The sequence below is a fragment of the Bos grunniens genome, chromosome 7, assembly GCF_055505025.1.
Source record: "Bos grunniens cultivar Pamir isolate PY7600 chromosome 7, Bosgru_T2T1.0, whole genome shotgun sequence".
In the NCBI taxonomy this organism is placed as follows: domain Eukaryota; kingdom Metazoa; phylum Chordata; class Mammalia; order Artiodactyla; family Bovidae; genus Bos; species Bos grunniens.
The window spans coordinates 17,899,001-17,916,890 of record NC_141171.1 but is presented as its reverse complement, the minus strand read 5'-3'; the positions used below and the strand labels follow the sequence as shown (position 1 = coordinate 17,916,890).

Below are 17,890 nucleotides of genomic sequence, written 5' to 3'. Positions count from 1 at the left end.
ATGGACCGAGGAGCCTGGTGGGCTATAATCCATGGGGTCACAGAGTCGGACACGACTGAGCGACGTGTGTGTGTGTGTGTGTGGGGGGGTGTGTGTGTGGTGTGTGTGTGTGTGTGTGTGGTGTGTGTGTGTGTGGTGTGTGTGTGGGGTGTGTGTGTGGGGGGGGGTGTGTGTGTGGGGTGTGTGTGTGGTGTGTGTGTGGGGGGGGGGTGTGTGTGTGTGGGGTGTGTGTGTGTGTGTGTGTGTGTGTGTGTGTTTGAACCAAAATGCGCTTCCCTGATGGCTGAGTGGTAAAGAATCCGCCTGCAATGCAGGAGCCTTGGGTTCGATCCCTGGGTTAGGAAGATCCTCTGGAGAAGGAAATGACAACCCATTCTAGTATTTTTGCCTGGGAAATTCCGCGGACAGAGGAGCCTGGCGGGCTACAGTCCATGGTGTCCCATGAAAAAAAGTCGGACATGACTTAGCTATTAAACAACAACAAATGAACCAAAATGATAACATTGGCTTTTACCTTTACCTACGTAGTTACCTTTGCTGGTGTTTATTTCTTCTTATGGCTTCTAGTTACTATCTCATGTGCCTTCGTTCAGCTCCAAGAGCTTCCTTTAGCATTTATTTCTTTTAAGGCAGGGCTACTGGTAGTGAATTTTCTCAGCTGTTGTTTATCTGGAAATATCTTAATTTCTCCTTTCTTTCTGAAGGATAGTTTGCTGGGTAAAGAAGTCTTAGTTGAAAGGTGTTTTTCCTTTCAGCTGTTTATCTTTAAAAAAATTTTATTTACTTGGCTGCCTCAGAACTTTCTTGCTAGGAACCCATTTCTCTCTAGTTGTGGACTCCGTATTTGTGGTATGTGGGCTTAGTTGCTTTGAGGCACGTGGGACCTTAGTTCTCTGACTGGGGATTGAACCTGTGTCTCCTGCATTGAAAGGCAGGGTCTTAACTGTTAGACCACCAGAGAAGTCTTAGCAACTGTTATGAGGATGCTTGGTACATGATAATTGCTTCTTTCTTGCTGTTTTCAGAAGTTTGTCTTTCTGCAACTTGACTATAATGTCTTTCAGGAATTTGACTGTAACGTGCTATCTTTGAATTTATCCTGCTTAGAGTTTTTTGAACTTTCTGAATCTGTGTATTCATGTACTTCATCAGATTTAGGAAATTTTTTGGCCATTATTTCTTTCAGTCTTTTGGGGGTAACTTTCTGTTTTCTTATGGGACTGTGTTTATGGTGTGTATGTTGCTATACCTGATGCTTGGACTTGCTAATTTCAGCTACCTTATCTTCACGTTTGCTGATCCTTTCTCCTACCTGTTCAAATCTGTTGTTGAGCCCCTCTATTGAAATGTTCATTTCAATTATTGTGTTTTACAGCTGCAGAATTTTTGCTTGGTTCATTTTCATAATTTCTATCTTTTTATTGATATTTTCCTTTTGTTTGTGTACATCTTCCTGATTTACTTTAGTTCTTTGTTTTCCTAAGCATATCCAAGACAGAAGCATTTCTTTCATATCAAAGACAAGAAATCCAAAATTTCTTGTCTTTGACTAGTAATTCCAATGTGTAGACTTCCTCAGGGAAGTTTTTATTGAGATCTTTTTTCTTGTGAATGAACCATAGTTTCTTTGTTTAATTTTATCACTTATACATTTTGAAATTAAGAAATATATTCCTTAACAACCCAAAGAATAAATAAATAAATCACAGTGGAAGTCCTGCATTATTTTGAACTGAATGATACTGAAATTGTAACATGGAAAAATTTGGATGTGTTTAAAGCTTTGCTTATGGGGAAATTTATAGCCTTAAATGTATGCATTAGAAAAAAAGGACTGAAAATTAACTATAATTTAAAGCACCTTAAGGAAGCTTTTAAAAAAAAGACCAAATTAAGTCCAAAGAAAATATAAAGGAGAAAATAGTAAAGATAAGAACAAATGTTAATGAAGTAGGAAAAAACTGCAGTAGAAATAATCCATAAAATCAACAAAACCAGTTGTTGGGTAAGATAAAGAAAATGGATAATCTTCTGGCAACATTGAGTAAATAAAGAGAGAAAGCACAATAACCAGTATTAGGAAAGATAAAGGGTTGTCTTACATACATACATAATGTCTTATAGTCATTAAATATGAGGATTTTTTAAAAACGTTATTTTAATAACTTTGAAAATTCTTGCCTGGAGAATCCCAGGGATGGGGGAGCCTGGTGGGCTGCTGTCCATGGGGTCGCACAGAGTCGGACACGACTGACATGACACAGCAGCAGCAGCAGCAGCAGCAGAGACCTTTGTAGAGAAATACAACTTACTAAAACGGGCACAAAGAGAAATAGAGGGACTTCCCTGGTGATCCGGTGGCTAAGACTCCATGCTTTCAATGCAGGAGACTGAGTTTTATGCCTGGCCAGGGAACTATCTCCCACGGACTTCCCTGGTGATCCAGTGGCTAAGATTCCATGCTTTCAATGCAGGAGACCTGGGTTTGATGCCTGGTCAGGGAACTATCTCCCACATGCTGCAACTACGAGTTTGCATGCCATAACTAAAAACAAACCAACAAAAGAAATAGAAAATGTAAATAATCTTACACATATTTTAAAAAGTGTCTCTGTAATTAAGAACTGGCCCCAAGAAAACTACAAGCCCAGATGACTTCACTGTGATTTCTGCTAAGAGTGAAGACATAGCACCAATATTACACACATTATCCCTGTGTTTGAATAGGAAAGAACTTTTCTTAATTCATCTTGTGACACCAGTGTAACCTTGAAATAAAGCCCCAGTAAAGACGTATGAGACAGGAAAGTTAGAGATCAATCTTACTCTTGAACTCACATGCAAAAGTTCTTATGAATTTGAGCAAGTGTTTGTAACATGTAAAAAGAGTAGTAAATCATGACCAAATTGGTTTCTTCCAAGAATGCAAGTTTGGTTTAACATTCAAAAATCGATTATTGTAATTAATCATATGAACATAATAAAGGAAAAATAAAATTATCTCAAGTGATGCAAAGGAAGCATTTGATAAATTTAACAATTTTTAATGACAAAAACTTGCAGCAAACTAGAAATATATTATTGTTGTTCAGTTGCTCAGTCTTGTCTGATTCTTTGTGACCTCATGTACTGCAGCATGCCAGGCTCTCCTGTCCTCCGCTATCTCTTGGAGTTTGCTCAGATTCATGTCCACTGAGTTGGTGATGATATCTCTGCCATTCCCTTTTCCTTTTGTCTTCAATCTTTCCTAGCGTCAGGGTCTTTTCCAGTGAGTCAGCTCTTTGCATCAGGTGGCCAAAGTACTGGAGCTTCAGCTTCACCAACAGTCCTTCCAATGAATATTCAGGGTTGATTTCTTTAGGATTGACTGGTTTGATCTCCTTGCTGTCCAAGGGGCTCTCCAGGGTCTTCTCCAGCACCACAGAAAGCATATAGCACCCTTACTCTGCTAAAGAATATCAACAAAATATCTAAAGCAAAAACATACTTAAGGGTGGGGTAGTGAAACTGGAATTCCTGTCACCATTTCTGGCTTACCAGGTGGCACTAGTGGTAAAGAATCTGCCTGCCAAATCAAGAGATGTAAGAGATTCGGGTTTGATCCCGGGATTGGGAAGATCCCCTGAAGTAGAAATGGCAACCCACTCCAGTATTCTTGCCTGGAGAATCCCATGGACAGAGGATCCTGGTGGGCCACAGTTTATAGGGTTGCAAAGAGTCGGACATGACTGAAGTGACTTAGCATGCACACACACGTCACCACTTCTTATTAACATTGCACCGGAGGTCCTAGTCAGTACAATAGGACAAAAGAATATAGCAAACGAATTGTAAAGGAAGAAATAAAAGTCACCATCTGCAGATCACATTATTGTATCTGTAAAAAACTGAAAAAAATCTATGCACAGATGTAATATATAATTTATATAGCAAAGTCACTGGATATAAAATCAAAACACAAAAACCAATTGTGTTTCCTGGTACCAACTCTAGAAAAAGACATTTGAAAATGATGCCATTTGCAATCATATCAAAAAACATTAAATACCTATGATTGACTCTAATGAGAGCAGTGTAAGAATTCTACACAGAATAAACACAAATGCAAATAAAAAAGCATTATTGAGAAAATTAAAATCTAAACAAACAGAAAAATATACTGTGATCATGGATTGGAAGACAATATGGTTAAAACATTTTCTTTTTTTAGCCATGCTGCATGGCACATGGGATCTTAGTTTCCCGACCAGGTATTGAACCTGTGCCCCCTGCATTGGCAGCACGAAATCTTAACCACTGGACTGCCAGGGAAGTCCCCATGAAAACATTAATTCTACATCAACATCTACTGATCTATAGATTCAGTGAAATCCCAATCAATAGCTTGGTAGGGAGTGTGTGTGTGTTGGTGGGAATACAGAATGGTGCAGCCCAAATGGAAGACAGTATGGAGGCTCCTCATAAAACTAAAACTGGAACTACCTTACCATCCAGCAGTCCTGCTTCTGGATATAAACTCAAAATAATTGGAGTCAGGATCTCAAAGAGATACTTGTACTTTTACATTCATTGATGAGTTATTTACAATAGCAAAGCTATGGAAACAACCTATGTGATCATCAATGAATAAATGGATAAAGGAAAGATTACATATATATGTATGTATATACATATATATACACACACACACAGTAGAGTCTTTTCCAGGCTTAAGAAAGAAGGAAGTTCTGCCCTTTGCTACAACATGGATGAGTTTGGAGGTCATAATGTTACTTGAAATAAGCCAGACACAGAAAGACATATACTGTATGATTCCACTTATGTGAGGGATTTGTAGTCAAATTTATAGACAGGATATAGAATTATGGGTGCCAGGAATTCAGGGAGGGAGAATGGGGAGTTACTGTTTACCTGGTATAGTGTTTCAGTTATGGAAGATGAATAAGTCCCAAGATCTACTATATAGCATTATGAGGGCTTCCCAGGTGGCACTAGGGGTAAAGAACCCACCTGCCAATGCAGGGGACATAAGAGACACAGGTTGGCTACCTGGGTCAGGAAGACTCCCTGGAGGAAGGTATGGCAACTCACTCCAGTATTATTGCTTGGAAGTCCCATGGACAGAGGAACCTGGCTGACCCCAGTCCATAGGGTCACAGAGTTGGACACGACTGAAGCAACAGCATGCACAGCATAATGCATATAGTTAAAAATACTGTATTGTATACTTAAACATTTTCTACGTGAGTATATCTTACATTAAATTGTCAAAAAATACAGAAAAGAAGCATTTAGAGGTGATGGTAAGTTTATAGCATTGTTTATGGTGATGGTTTTAAGGGTATTTATCTTCAAATTCATAGAAATATACACATTAAACATGTACGGCTGTTTTGTATGTTAGTCCTACCTTAATTAAATAAATGCAATTGTTTTTTAACTTTTAATTGTATATTGGAATTTAGCTGATTAACAGTGTGTTAATTTCAGGTGTACAGCAAAGCAGTTCAGTTATACAAGTATCTGTTCTTTTTCAAATTCTTTTCCCAATTTGGTTGTAGAATATTGAGCAGATTTCTCTGTGCTCTACAGTAGATCCTTGCCTGTTATCCATTTTAATTACAGCAGTGTGTTCATGTCAATCCCAAACTCCCTAACTATGCCTCCCCCTAAACCTACCCCCTCATCCCCGCCCTGTAACCATAGGCTTGCTCTCTAAGTCTGTCTGTTTCTGTTTTGTAAATAAGTTCATTTGTGTATCTCTTCTTTTTAGATTCCACGTATAAATGATATCATGCGATATTTCTCTTTTTCTGTCTGACTTAATTCACTCAGTGTTTTAATCTCTAGATCCATCCATTGTTGCTGCAAATGGCATTATTTTATTCTTTTTAATGGCTGAGTAATATTCCACTGTATATATGTACCACATCTTCTTTATCCACTCTTCTGTTGATGGACATTTGTTTAAATGTTTAACAACTTTTTAAAGAGTTTAAACAATGTTTTTAAAAGGTGAATTTACAATTTGGTTACTCTTTGCTTCTCTGTGATACTTGAGTTGACTTTTGTTCCCTTTGATTAGTAATTTTCATTTATGAAATAGTTTAAAAAGACTTTTTTAATCCTAAAATGTTTTTGGTTAAACAGATGTCTTTACATGATTTTGTACATTTTACATATTAAAAAAAAAACGTTTACCAAAAATCTCATGTTAGCTGCTCTATGGAGAATGGCCTGTAGGGGGCGAGAGTGGAAGCGGGCAGAGCATTTTGGAGGCTTTTGGAGATAAAGACTGAATAAGGACAGACGTTTGATAGATTGCCTTTCTAAATTAAAGTGTCTACAGAAGCTAATGCAACAATGTAAATCAACTACATGTCAATAAAAAATTAATTAAAAGATAAAATGTCTCAGAAAATATCCAAAAGAACAGAAATAGGATGTGTAACTTCTAAATTAAGTGTCAGAGAAAAATGGAATGACCAAAATTCCAAACAAGTCAAGGAAGGTGAGAAAAAGAAATATAGCAACTTAGGGGCCACCAGAAAGTACCTAATAAATCCAAACACATTAGGAACTGCAATTAATGTAGATAGTCTAAATCTACATGAGTCCATACAGTGCCACAAGCCGTACGTCACAACTGAGCATTTGAAATGGGGATGGTCTGAACTGAGGTGTGCTGTTAGTGTGAAATGCACCCCCAAATTTAGAGACCTGGGATTTTTGAAAAAGTGAAATATTCCTTATCTTATATTGATTCTTTTTTGAGGTGATAACATTTTGGATATGTTGTTAAATAAAACATGTTATTCAAATGAATTTCACCATTTTGTTCATCTTTTGATTGTGGCTGCTAGAAAAACTTAAATTAGAGAGATGGCACACTTTACATTGCTGTTGGACAGCACCAGTACGGTGTGGGGGAGTGTGCCTGCTGACATGCCCAGCTCTTTGCAACTGTCTGGACTGTAGCCCGCCAGGCTCCTCTGTCCATGGGATTTCCCAGACGAACACTGGAGTGGGTCGCCATTCCCTCCTCCAGGGGGTCTGTATAATACTTGAATTAAAAGACAAATATTTTCTGGCAGGCTAAGAAAAATTAAAATCCAGAAACATATTGCTTGCATTTAAACTTACACAGTGTAACAAGTTGCCAATAAAGGATGTCAACAGCCAGAAAGAAAGTTTAAGTCTATTATTATTGGATGGCATAGACTATTTTTTTTTGGCTGTGCAATGCAGTATGTGGAATCTTAGTTCCTTAACCAGGCATGGAATCTGCCCCCCTGCAGAGAAAGCACGGAGTTGTAACCCCTGGACCTGCATAGACTTTAATGTAGGAAGCCTTACTAGGTATAACTCAGTCTTTGTCATGAAAATATGACAGTGTCACAATAAATAAAGCAAAAATCGACAGAAGTACTCAAACATGTATATACTGTGAATTGAAATGTGCTATTGATGTAAAATGCTCCAGAGAATTTGAAGACCTGAAATGGAGGGCGGGGTATCTAAAATACCTTACATTAGGTAACTACATCACCAAAGTAGGAGATTTTTACAGCATCCTTCTTAGCAACTGGTACTCCAACCAGACAAAAAGTGAGGATATACTGCAGAAGATGAAAACTAACTTGAAAAAAATACATGCACTCCAACGTTCATAGCAGCATCACTGACATAGCCAAGACAAGGCAGCAACCTAAATGTCGATAGATGAATGGATAAAGATGTGGTACATACGCACAGTAGAGTATTACTCGGCTGTAAAAAAGGTGAAATAATGCCATTTGCACCAACATGGGTGGACCTAGCAATGATCATACTAAGTGAAATAAGTCAGAGAAAGACAGATATCACACGTATCACTTATATGTGTGTTTTGTTTATTTGGCTGTGCTGGGTCTCAGTTGTGGCTCATGGGATCGTGGATCTTTAGTTGCAGTGTGCAAACTCTTATTTGTAGCATGTGGGATCTAGTTCCCTGATCAGGGACTGAACCCCGGCCTCCTGCATTGGAAGCTCCAAGTCTTAGCCACTGGACCACCAGGGAAGTCCCATGGAATTTTAAAAAATGATACAAATGAACTTATTTACAGAACAGAAATAGACTCACATAGAAAGCAAATTTATGCTTACCAAAGGGGGAAGGGAAGGAGGGATAAATTGGAAATTAGGGATTAACAGATATGCACTACTATATATAAAATAGATAATCAACATGGACCTATTTATAGCACAGAAAACTGTATTCAGTATCTTGTAATTACTTATAATGGAAAAGAATCTGAAAAAGAATATCTATATATATATATATTTGCTGTATACTGGAAACATTGTAAATCAATTCTACTTCAGTTTAAAAATAGTAATGATCTAGATTTGAACAACACAGTAAACAAGCTTGATCATGAAACATGCACAGAGCCTCTGAAAAATACACAACAAATATTTGAGGAGCCAGTTGGAATGTAAAATGGTGTAACCACAATGGAAAAACAGTGTGGCGATTCCTCAGAAAATTTAAACAGCCAATATTTAGTGTTTTGAAAAGAAGAAACATGGTAAACTTCACATTAGAAATATTATCAATGAGAAAGAGGACCTAATTACAGAGACTGCAGATGCTGAAGAAGCATTAAGAAAACATAGAAGCTTCCTTGGTGGCTCAGTGGTAAAGAATCCTCCTGCCAACGCAGGAAACACAGGTTCCATCCCTGGTCCTGGAAGATCTCCACAAGCCTCGGAGCAGCGGAGCCCGAGTGCCACAACTACTGAGCCTGTGCTCTAGAGTCCGAGAGCTGCAGCTACTGAAGCCGGCATAAGAGAAGCCACTCCAGTGAGAACCCCGTGCACCACAGCTAGAGTAACCTCTGCCCTTTGCAGCGAAAGAAAAGCCCGCACACAGTAACAAAGACCCAGCACAGCCAAAAAAAAAAAAAAAAAATTTAAAAAGTATTATGGTTGAGAAAGGGGACATAATTATTGAGGCTGCAGAGGTTGAAGAAGCATTAAGACATAGAGAATGATGAAAATTTTATTCACCAATATAACATCTATTCACCCATCACTGAGAAAATGTAGATAAAATATCCACATTTCTAGAAAAATGTAACTTAACCCAAATCACTAAAAAACACATCTAAAGAATTGAAATAAAGCAGAGACATCACTTTGCCAACAAAGGTCCATAAAGTCAAAGCTGTGGTTTTCCCGGTAGCCAAGTACAGATGTGAGAGTTGGACCGTAAAGAAGGATGAGTGCCGAAGAATTGATGCTTTCAAACTGTGGTGTTGGAGAAGACTCTTGAGAGTCCCTTGGACTGCAAGGAGATCAAACCAGTCAATGTAAAGGAAATCAACCCTGAGTAGTCATTGGAAGGACTGATGCTGAAGCTGAAGCTCCAATACTTTGGCCATTTAATGCGCAGAGCTGACTCATTGGAAAAGACCTTGATGCTGGGAAAGATTGAGGGCAGGAGAAGAAGGGAGTGACAGAGGATGAGATGGTTGGAAGGCATCACCAACTGAATGGACATGAGTTTAAGCAAACTATGGGAGATAGTGAAGGACAGAGAAGCCTGATGTGCTGTAGTTCATGGGGTCACAAAGAATCAGACATGACTTAGCGACTGAACAGCAACAAAGACTGGAAAGCTCATTAAAGACATTGAATAATAACTTTCAAACCTTCCCATACCCAAACCCAGAAACCCACACCTTCCTCACAAATAAGGCACCAGATCCAGATGTTTTCACAAAACAGTCCAACTATTATTATCTGTGTAACTAATAATGCTAACCATATACAAACTAGTTCAGAATACAGGGGAAAAAAAACACACACACCCAGTTTCTTTCATGAGGCCAGCTCTGCCTTAATACCAAACCCTGACAAGGATAATATGAGTCAGAAAACCCACAGACTATCTCCCTTTTAAACTTAGAGATGCAAAAATCCTCTATAAAATATCAATTGATTCTGTAATGTATTAAACATATATCATGATCAAATTGGATTTGTTCCAGGAATAAAAGGTTGGATTAACATTAGAACACTGAGGAACAGAATTCACATTGTCAGTCTGAAGGGGAAAAATCATGTGATACTTTCAGAGAGGCAGAGAAAACATTTAATAAAGTTCAACATTTATTTATGTTTTAAAAAGATCTCTTAGGAACAGAAGGGGATCTTTCTTAATCTAATTAGGGCCACCTAAAAAACCCTACAGTAGATTCATCACTAAGATAAAACCATTAAAAAGCATTCACTCAAAGATCGGAAATAAGACAAGGATGCCCATTTTAGGGACTTTTTCTTCGATGTTATTGTGATGATTACAAACATCTATGGCATGATATATACCAGCAACAGATGTTAGAAGATATCATTTAAAAAAGAGATGAGATTTATTATAGCACAAACACATGTAAACCACTTAGAAATAAAATGGTACACGATATTTATAGAGAATATTATTAATTATTATTCAGAAACATTCAAGAGGACCTAAATAAAAAGAGAGTTATACCATGTTCATTGATTGAATGATTCAGTGTTACAAAGGTATCTGTACTGTCCAATTTGATCCCCAGATTCAATGAAGTCCTTTTCTTAAATTAAAAAAAATTTTTTTAATTGGAGGATAATTGCTTTACCATGTTGCGTTGGGTTCTGCCACACCACAACACAAGCCAGTCCTACCTATATATGTCTCAATGCAGTTCTAATAAAAATCTCAACTTTGTTTTTCATGCAATTTGACAAGCAGAGTAAAGTACTGTACATAACCAAGATAATCCTGAAGATGCAGAATAAGAAGAGCTCTGTCTTCCCAGATAGCAGGGCTTATTGTACTCATCATATTAGTGAAGGCAGTGTGGTACTAGTATTGGTATAGACACATCAGCCCTTGGAATAGTTTATCATCTGCCTGGCTTCCTCCTGAGACATGAAAGATGCTCTCAGAGGACTTTCCAGCCATCAGGGTGATAGACCTGTGACAACTTATTGCATCCTCTAAACTAGATAAAATCTGGCATACATAATGCGTGCGTGTGTGCTGAGTCATGTCCAGCTGTTTGTGATCTCATGGAGCATACATTATTAGCCCTGGGGTTTTTTGGAGGGGCTTCCTACTTATACAGATTTTTGATCTAAGATTGGAGTACATCTACAATGGATGCCTGCATGAAATGAATTAGTGTTTGCCAAAATAGGCTCTTACTGAGGTTAGAGTTTGATTTAGATAATGTTTGTGTACATTTATTCATCATCCATTTGGTCACTCTTATCTGTACATCCAGCCATACATACATTCAGTCTGCCCACACATCTATCTACTGCCCATCCACACATCCTTCCATCCATTCATTTATCCATCCAATCAACCATCCATCCATCCCTCAACACATCCATCCACTCAACTATCCATCCAACCATCCATCTATCCACCCACCCATCCACTTTCACTCATTTACCCATTCATTCATCATTTATCAACCCATTGAAACATCCGCCTATTTATCCATCTATGCTTCTCAGTCTGCCTACATATCTGTATGGTTATAGAAAAGAGCTTGCACAGTCTACTAGTTACCTACTGATGCATAACGTCCCCCAAAATTAGTGGTGTAAAACAAGTGTTTTATTTGCTCATAACCCTGCAAATTGACCCAACAGGGCTTGACAGGGATGGTTAGTTTCAGCTCTGCGGATCCGGGCAGTTCACCTGGGGCTGGTGTTAACTATAAGGACTTACTCTCACATCGTTCATCCTCCAGGGCTCTCCGGCCACCCATCGTCTCTCACCAGACAACTGTACTTCTTCACATGGCCACTCAGGTCTCCGAGAAGGCGAACGTTGCAAGCCGCTTGGCCTCCTTTTTTTTGTTTAGTTTTTTTCCCTAATTCATTTATTTTTTATTGACATATAGTTTACTATGTTGTTCATTTGTTATGCAGCAGAGTGATTCGGTTGTACGTGTATATATACATTCTTTTTAAAATATTTTTCCATTATGGTTTATCACTGGATATGTTTTAAAATTGGAGGATAGTTGCTTTACAACACTGTGTTCATTTCTGCTGTACACCAACGTGAATCAGCTACAAGTGTGCATTTATCCCCTCCCTCTTGAGCCTCCCGCCCACCCCTTTAGGTTTCCACAGAGCACCGAGCTGAGCTCCCTGTGTGATACAGCAGCTTCCCGCTAGCTGTCTAGTATAATCTACACATGGTAGTGTATATATATCAATGCTACCCTCTCGATTCGTCCTGGCCTATATACTTCCCTGGTGGCTCAGATGGTACAGTGTCTGTCTACAATGCGGGAGATCTGGGTTCAAGCCCTGGGTTGCGAAGATCCCTGGAGAAGGAAATGGCAGTCCACTCCAGTACTCTTGCCTGGAAAATCCCATGGACAGAGGAGCCTGGTAGGCTACAGTCTGTGGGGTCGCAAAGAGTCGGACACGACTGAGCGACTTCACTTTCACTTTTCACTTTCCTGCGGACTAGGTTCTGGAATTCCTGGAATGTCACTTCTGTAACATTGTGTCAAAGTAAGTCAGTCAATTTACTCAGCCGTGATGGTTTGAGAACCTGTCACGTCCTGGTAAAGAGAGGAACAGGACGGACACATTCCCTGCCCCCACGGAGCTCGCCTTCTGGTTCCTGCGCTTTCTATAGAGACGCCAGCTGCACTAACAGGTGCAGCAGGTCTGAGGTCTCCATCCCCCATGGGTGACTTTTCTCCCCTCCCATGATAGGTCGAGTTTTTTCTAGACCCCCTTCATCAGAATGGACTACTTTTCTAGGCTTCAGTTTCCGGGCAGGGGTCCCAATTCCCTTTCCTCAGCCTCTGAGCCACATCAGAGCCACGTAGCTGTCCCCAAGGGATACCAGATCCCCATTGCTTCACCCTGAGAGTCCACTTTTCGGACTAACCCTCCCACCTCAATCCATAGAGCAACAGCCCCTGCATTGTCACTCTGGCTTTAATTTCTCTCTTCCAGGAGCAGCTAGGGATGTTTCTTTCTTCAAGTTCATTGATATATTGTGACATATTAAAATTTTTGAAAATATTTGTTTTTATTTATTTATTTGGCTGCACCGGGTCTTAGTTGCCACAGGTGGGATCCAATTCCCTGACCAGGGATCAAACCCGGGCCCTCTGCTTTGGGAGCTCAGTCTTAGCCACTGGACCACCAGGGACGTCCCTGTATGTTGTAATATTTCATTAGACTTTATTTGGATGTCTATGAGTTTGTAGCAGGAGCAGGGTCTGTCTGTCTCCGCTGAGACCACTCTGGAAAGATTTGTTGTTGAGTAGCTCAGTCGTGTCCAACTCTTTGAGACCCCATGGCTTGTTGTTGTTCACTCGCTAAGTCGTTCATGTCTGACTCTTTGAGAGCCCATGGACTGCAGCACACCAGGCTTCTCTGTCCTTCATCATCTCCTGGAGTTTGCTCAAACTCATGTCCATTGAGTCAGTGATGCTATCCAACCATCTCATCCTCTGTCGCCTCCTTCTCCTCCTGCCCTCAGACTTTCCCAACATCAGGATCTTCTCCAGTGAGTTGGCTTTTCACATCAGGTGGCCAAAGTATTGAGCTTCACCTTCAGCATCAGTCCTTCCAATGAATATTCAGGGTTGGTTTCCTCTAGGGTTGACTGGTTTGCTCTCCTTGCTGTCCAAGGGACTCTTGAGACTCTTCTCCAGTACTACAGATAGAAAGCATCAATTTTGAGTTTCTGTAAAACAAACCTGCAAGGGAGATTTGCATGCTGGAGGTTAATTAATTGTAGAATGCTGTCAGGCTCAGCTTGTGGGAGGGCATTGGGACTCTGCAGAGGGAAGAGCTGGGCTCTGATGACAGATACTTCAGTGGGTCTCATGGGAAGCTCTGAAGCTGGGGTGGCTCTTCAAAATCATCCCCACACCGCCCCCCCCCCCAACCACCAAGTTCTGGCCAAACCTCAAACCTCTTTATCACTTTGTGCTTTTTGGAGATCAATGCCAGGAGGAGACTAGTAGGTGATTCCTGCTTTCCACCATCTCTTTTGTGAAGAAATGAAGATGCAAAGTCAACTACTACCTGAATGGGAAAGGGACAGGAGAAATAAATAATAGCATCAGCAACGATGTATGTGCTCACTCAGTTGTGTCTGACTCTTTGTGACTCCATGGACTGTAGCCCACCAGGCTCCCCTGACTGAAATTTTCAGGCAGGAATATTTGAGTGGGTTGCCACATCCTCCTCCAGGGAATCTTCCCAACCCAGGGACCGAACTCTCATCTCCTGCGTGTCTCCTGCATTGCAGGCTGATTCTTTTACTGCTGGGCCATCGGGGAAGCCCAACAACGATGGCCAGTGTTTCCTGAGCACCTAGTTGTGCCAGGAGCCACTCCACTCAGCATTTGGTATATCTTAAAATTTTTTTTTTAATTTATTTTTGACTATGCTTTGTTGCTTCAGGGGCTTTTCTCTAGTTGCGGCGAGTGGGGGCCACTTCCCCATTGCAGTGCACGAGCTTCTCATTGCAGTGGCCTCTCTTGTTGCACAGCATGGACTTCGGGACACGTGGGCTTTCAGTAATCGTGGCTCCCGGGCTTAGAGCACAAGCTCAGTGGTTGTGGCACACAGGCTTAGTTGCTCCGGGGCATGTGGAATCTTCCTGGACCAGGGAATGAACCTATGTCCCTTGCATTGGCAGGCAGATTCTTATCCACTGAGCCACCGAGGAAGCCCAGCACTTGGCACATCTTAACTCTTCCCAGGTAATGGGGTTGTGGGGAGGGTCAGGATGATATATTAGTTCATGGGGCTGCCATAACAAAGGACCACAGCCGGAGTGACCTAAACAACAGAAGTGTATCTTCTCACAGTCCTGCAGGCTGGAAATCCAAGCTCACGGTGTCAGCAGTGCTGCTGCCTTCTGAAGCCTTGCTCCTAGGTTTGCAGAGACCACTCTGTGTCCTCACGTGGTCTTACCTCTGTGTGTGTGTGTGTCCTAATCTTTTCTTTCTCTTAAATTATTTTTCAATTGACATATAGTTGCTTTACAATGTTGTCTTAGTTTCAGGTGTGCAGCAAAGTGAATCAGGTATACATATGCATATCTCACTCTTTTTTAGATTTTTTTCCCATTTAGGTCAAAACAGAGCATTGAGTATTGTTCCCCGTGTGGTACAGTAGGTTCTCACTAGTTACCTGTTTTATACATAGTAGTGAGTATATGTCAATCCCAGTCTCACAGTTGATCTCACCCCACCTTCCCTCCTTGGCATCCATGTCTGTTTTCTACGTGTGTGTCTCTATTTCTGCTTTGCTAATAGGTTCATATGTACCATTTTTCTAGATTCCACATATGTGTTAATATCTATTTGTTTTTGTCTTTCAGACTTACTTCACTTTGTACAACAGTCTCTAGGCTCATTCATGTCTCTGCAAATGGCACAGTTTGGTTCCTTTTTATGGCTGTGTAATAGTCCATTATATATATGTGCCACATCTTCTTTATCCATTCTTCTGTCGATGGATGGCCTTCTCTGATGGCTCAGTGGTAAATAATCCACCTGCCAATGCAGGAGACATGGATCCAATCCCTGATCCAGAAAGATCCCTTGGAGAAGGAAATAGCAACTCACTCCCATTCTTGCCTGGGAAATCCCATAGACAGAGGAGCCTGCTGGGCTACAGTCCATGGGGTCGCGAAGTGTTGGACACGACTTAGTGACTGAACACCACCACCAATAATTAGTGAAGCTGAACATCTTTTCATGTGCCTCTTGGCCATCTGTCTTCTTGGGAGAAGTGTCTATTTATATTTTCTGCCAATTTTTTGGATAAAGTTGTTTGTCTACTTGATATTGAGTTGCATGAGCTGTTTGTCTATTTTGGAGATTAATCCCTTGTCAGTTGCTTCATTTGCAAATATTTTCTCCTCTTCTGAGGGTTGTCTTTCCATCTTGATTATGGTTTCCTTTGCTGTGCAAAAGCTTTTAAGTTTAATTAAGTCCCATTTGTTTATTTTTGTTTTTATTTTCCTTACTTCAGGAGGTGGATCAAAAAAGGTCTCTTATAAGGACACCAGTCACATTGGATTAAGGCCCACTCGAATCACCTTAATTTTCTCCCATAAGGCGCCATCTCCAAATATAGTTACATTGGCAGATACTGGGGTTTGAACTTCAACAAATGAATTCTGGGGGGAACACAATTCAGTATCCATTACAGGCTGGGCAGTTCCTGTGCTCTGCTTTTTGGAGAAAACAACCCTGGAAAGGGGAAAGGCCACATCCCCCTGAGAAATTCTGGAGAAAGGGGACTGAAAACTAGAAGAGGCTGGAGTCCTGTTCCCTGTTGCAGAGAGACTGCAGGTCCCCGGAGAGGAAATGACTCAATGGTGTCTCTGGGCAGCTGAAGCCACAGAGCGCCTCAAAGAGTTTCCTGTACCTAAACCCAGCCTGAATACCAGCCTCCTGAGCAAGGCTCAGGAGTAGCAGAGAGTGCACCACTCTAGAGAGACTATAGGGGCACAAACAGGGGCTGGGTGGATCAGAAGAAGCTGGGCACCGTGTGCGTGCGCGGCTTAAGAATCAGACGATGGGAGGGACATAGGTAATCTATGGCTGATTCATGCTGATGTTTGGTAGAAACCAACACAATACTGTAAAGCAATTACCCTTCAATTAAAAATAAACAATCAGACAAGATCCCTCCTTCATTCTTTTTTTTTTTAATGTTTCTAATTCTTTATTTTTTTTTGAACTTTTAATTTTGTTTTGGAGTGTAGCCGATTAACAATGTTGTGGTAGTTACAAGTGAACAGCGAAGGGACTCAGCCTTGATTTTGTCCCTTAAGACTCATTTCTGACTTCTGACTTCTAAAACTGTAAGATAACCAATTTAGTATTGCCTTAAGCAGCAACAGGGAACTAATACAACTAGGAACTCTTAATTTTCTTGAAATTCATGGTCATCTCAGGCTGTCATATACGTTCCCACCTTTGATGGAGAAATGATTTAACCTCTCTGTGCCTTGATTTCCCCATCTATCAAATGGGTATTATAACAGTACCCACCCCCCTACCAATAGGGTCATTGTGAGAATTCAGTGAGTTACTGTGAATTAAAGAAGGCTGAATGCCAGATAACTGATGCTTTCGAATTGTGTGAACTGACTCTCTGGGGAAGACCCTGGTGATGGGGAAGACTGAAGGCAAAAAGAGAAGGGGTCAACAGAGGATTAGAATGTTGGATAGCATCATTGACTCAATGGACATGAGTTTGAGCAAACTCTGGGAGATGGTGAAGGACAGGGAAGCCTGGTGCACTGCAACCCATGGGGTCACAAAGAGTCAGACATGAATGACTTAGTGAGTGAACAACAGCAATGCATTTAGCACAGTGCCTGGCATGCGGTGCGTGCATTAGTATGACCTATAATTAAAGATCATTATTGTTTTAAGAAAAACAGTCATGCAGACGTGATGATGAAAGGCAACTGACACTCAGTCTTCAAGTGGAAGACCATGGAGAGGGGTGGAGACTGATGAGCTGATACCCTCTCCACAGGGGACAGCTGCTACCCAACCTGGGTTGCCGTCACAGCCCCCAACTTGCCCAGAAATCTCGTTTGTCCATGTGCAAAGTTTCATAACCTTTAAACACTGGCTACTAATTGCTGTTTAAAAAACACACTCGGTGATCAGATGTGATCTTACATCTACAGACGTAAGATCACCTTATGTAATAACTGAAAAGAATCGGAAAAAAATTTTTTTTAAGTTTTGATACTTTATTTCTGTTTGTTTGTTTGGGCCACATGGCATGCAGGTTCTTCCCCAATCATGCAGGTTCTGTTTCTTGGAGACGATGC

The 17,890-nt window shown here is 40.6% G+C and overlaps 1 long non-coding RNA gene across 3 annotated transcripts in view; it reads left to right on the top strand.

Annotated features, from left to right (window-relative positions):
• The window catches only part of LOC147368714 (uncharacterized), a 61,872-nt gene extending 45,996 nt beyond the window's left edge, over positions 1-15,876 (top strand). For 2 of the 3 annotated variants that reach the window (XR_015166764.1, XR_015166766.1), the window contains 2 exons: positions 14,723-14,786; positions 15,410-15,876. This is a non-coding gene — a long non-coding RNA (uncharacterized LOC147368714). Of the gene's footprint in view, positions 1-14,722; positions 14,787-14,894; positions 15,016-15,409 lie in introns of those variants that run through there. The other variant, XR_015166765.1, reaches the window with a different exon arrangement.
• Positions 15,877-17,890: the final 2,014 nt, after the last annotated feature.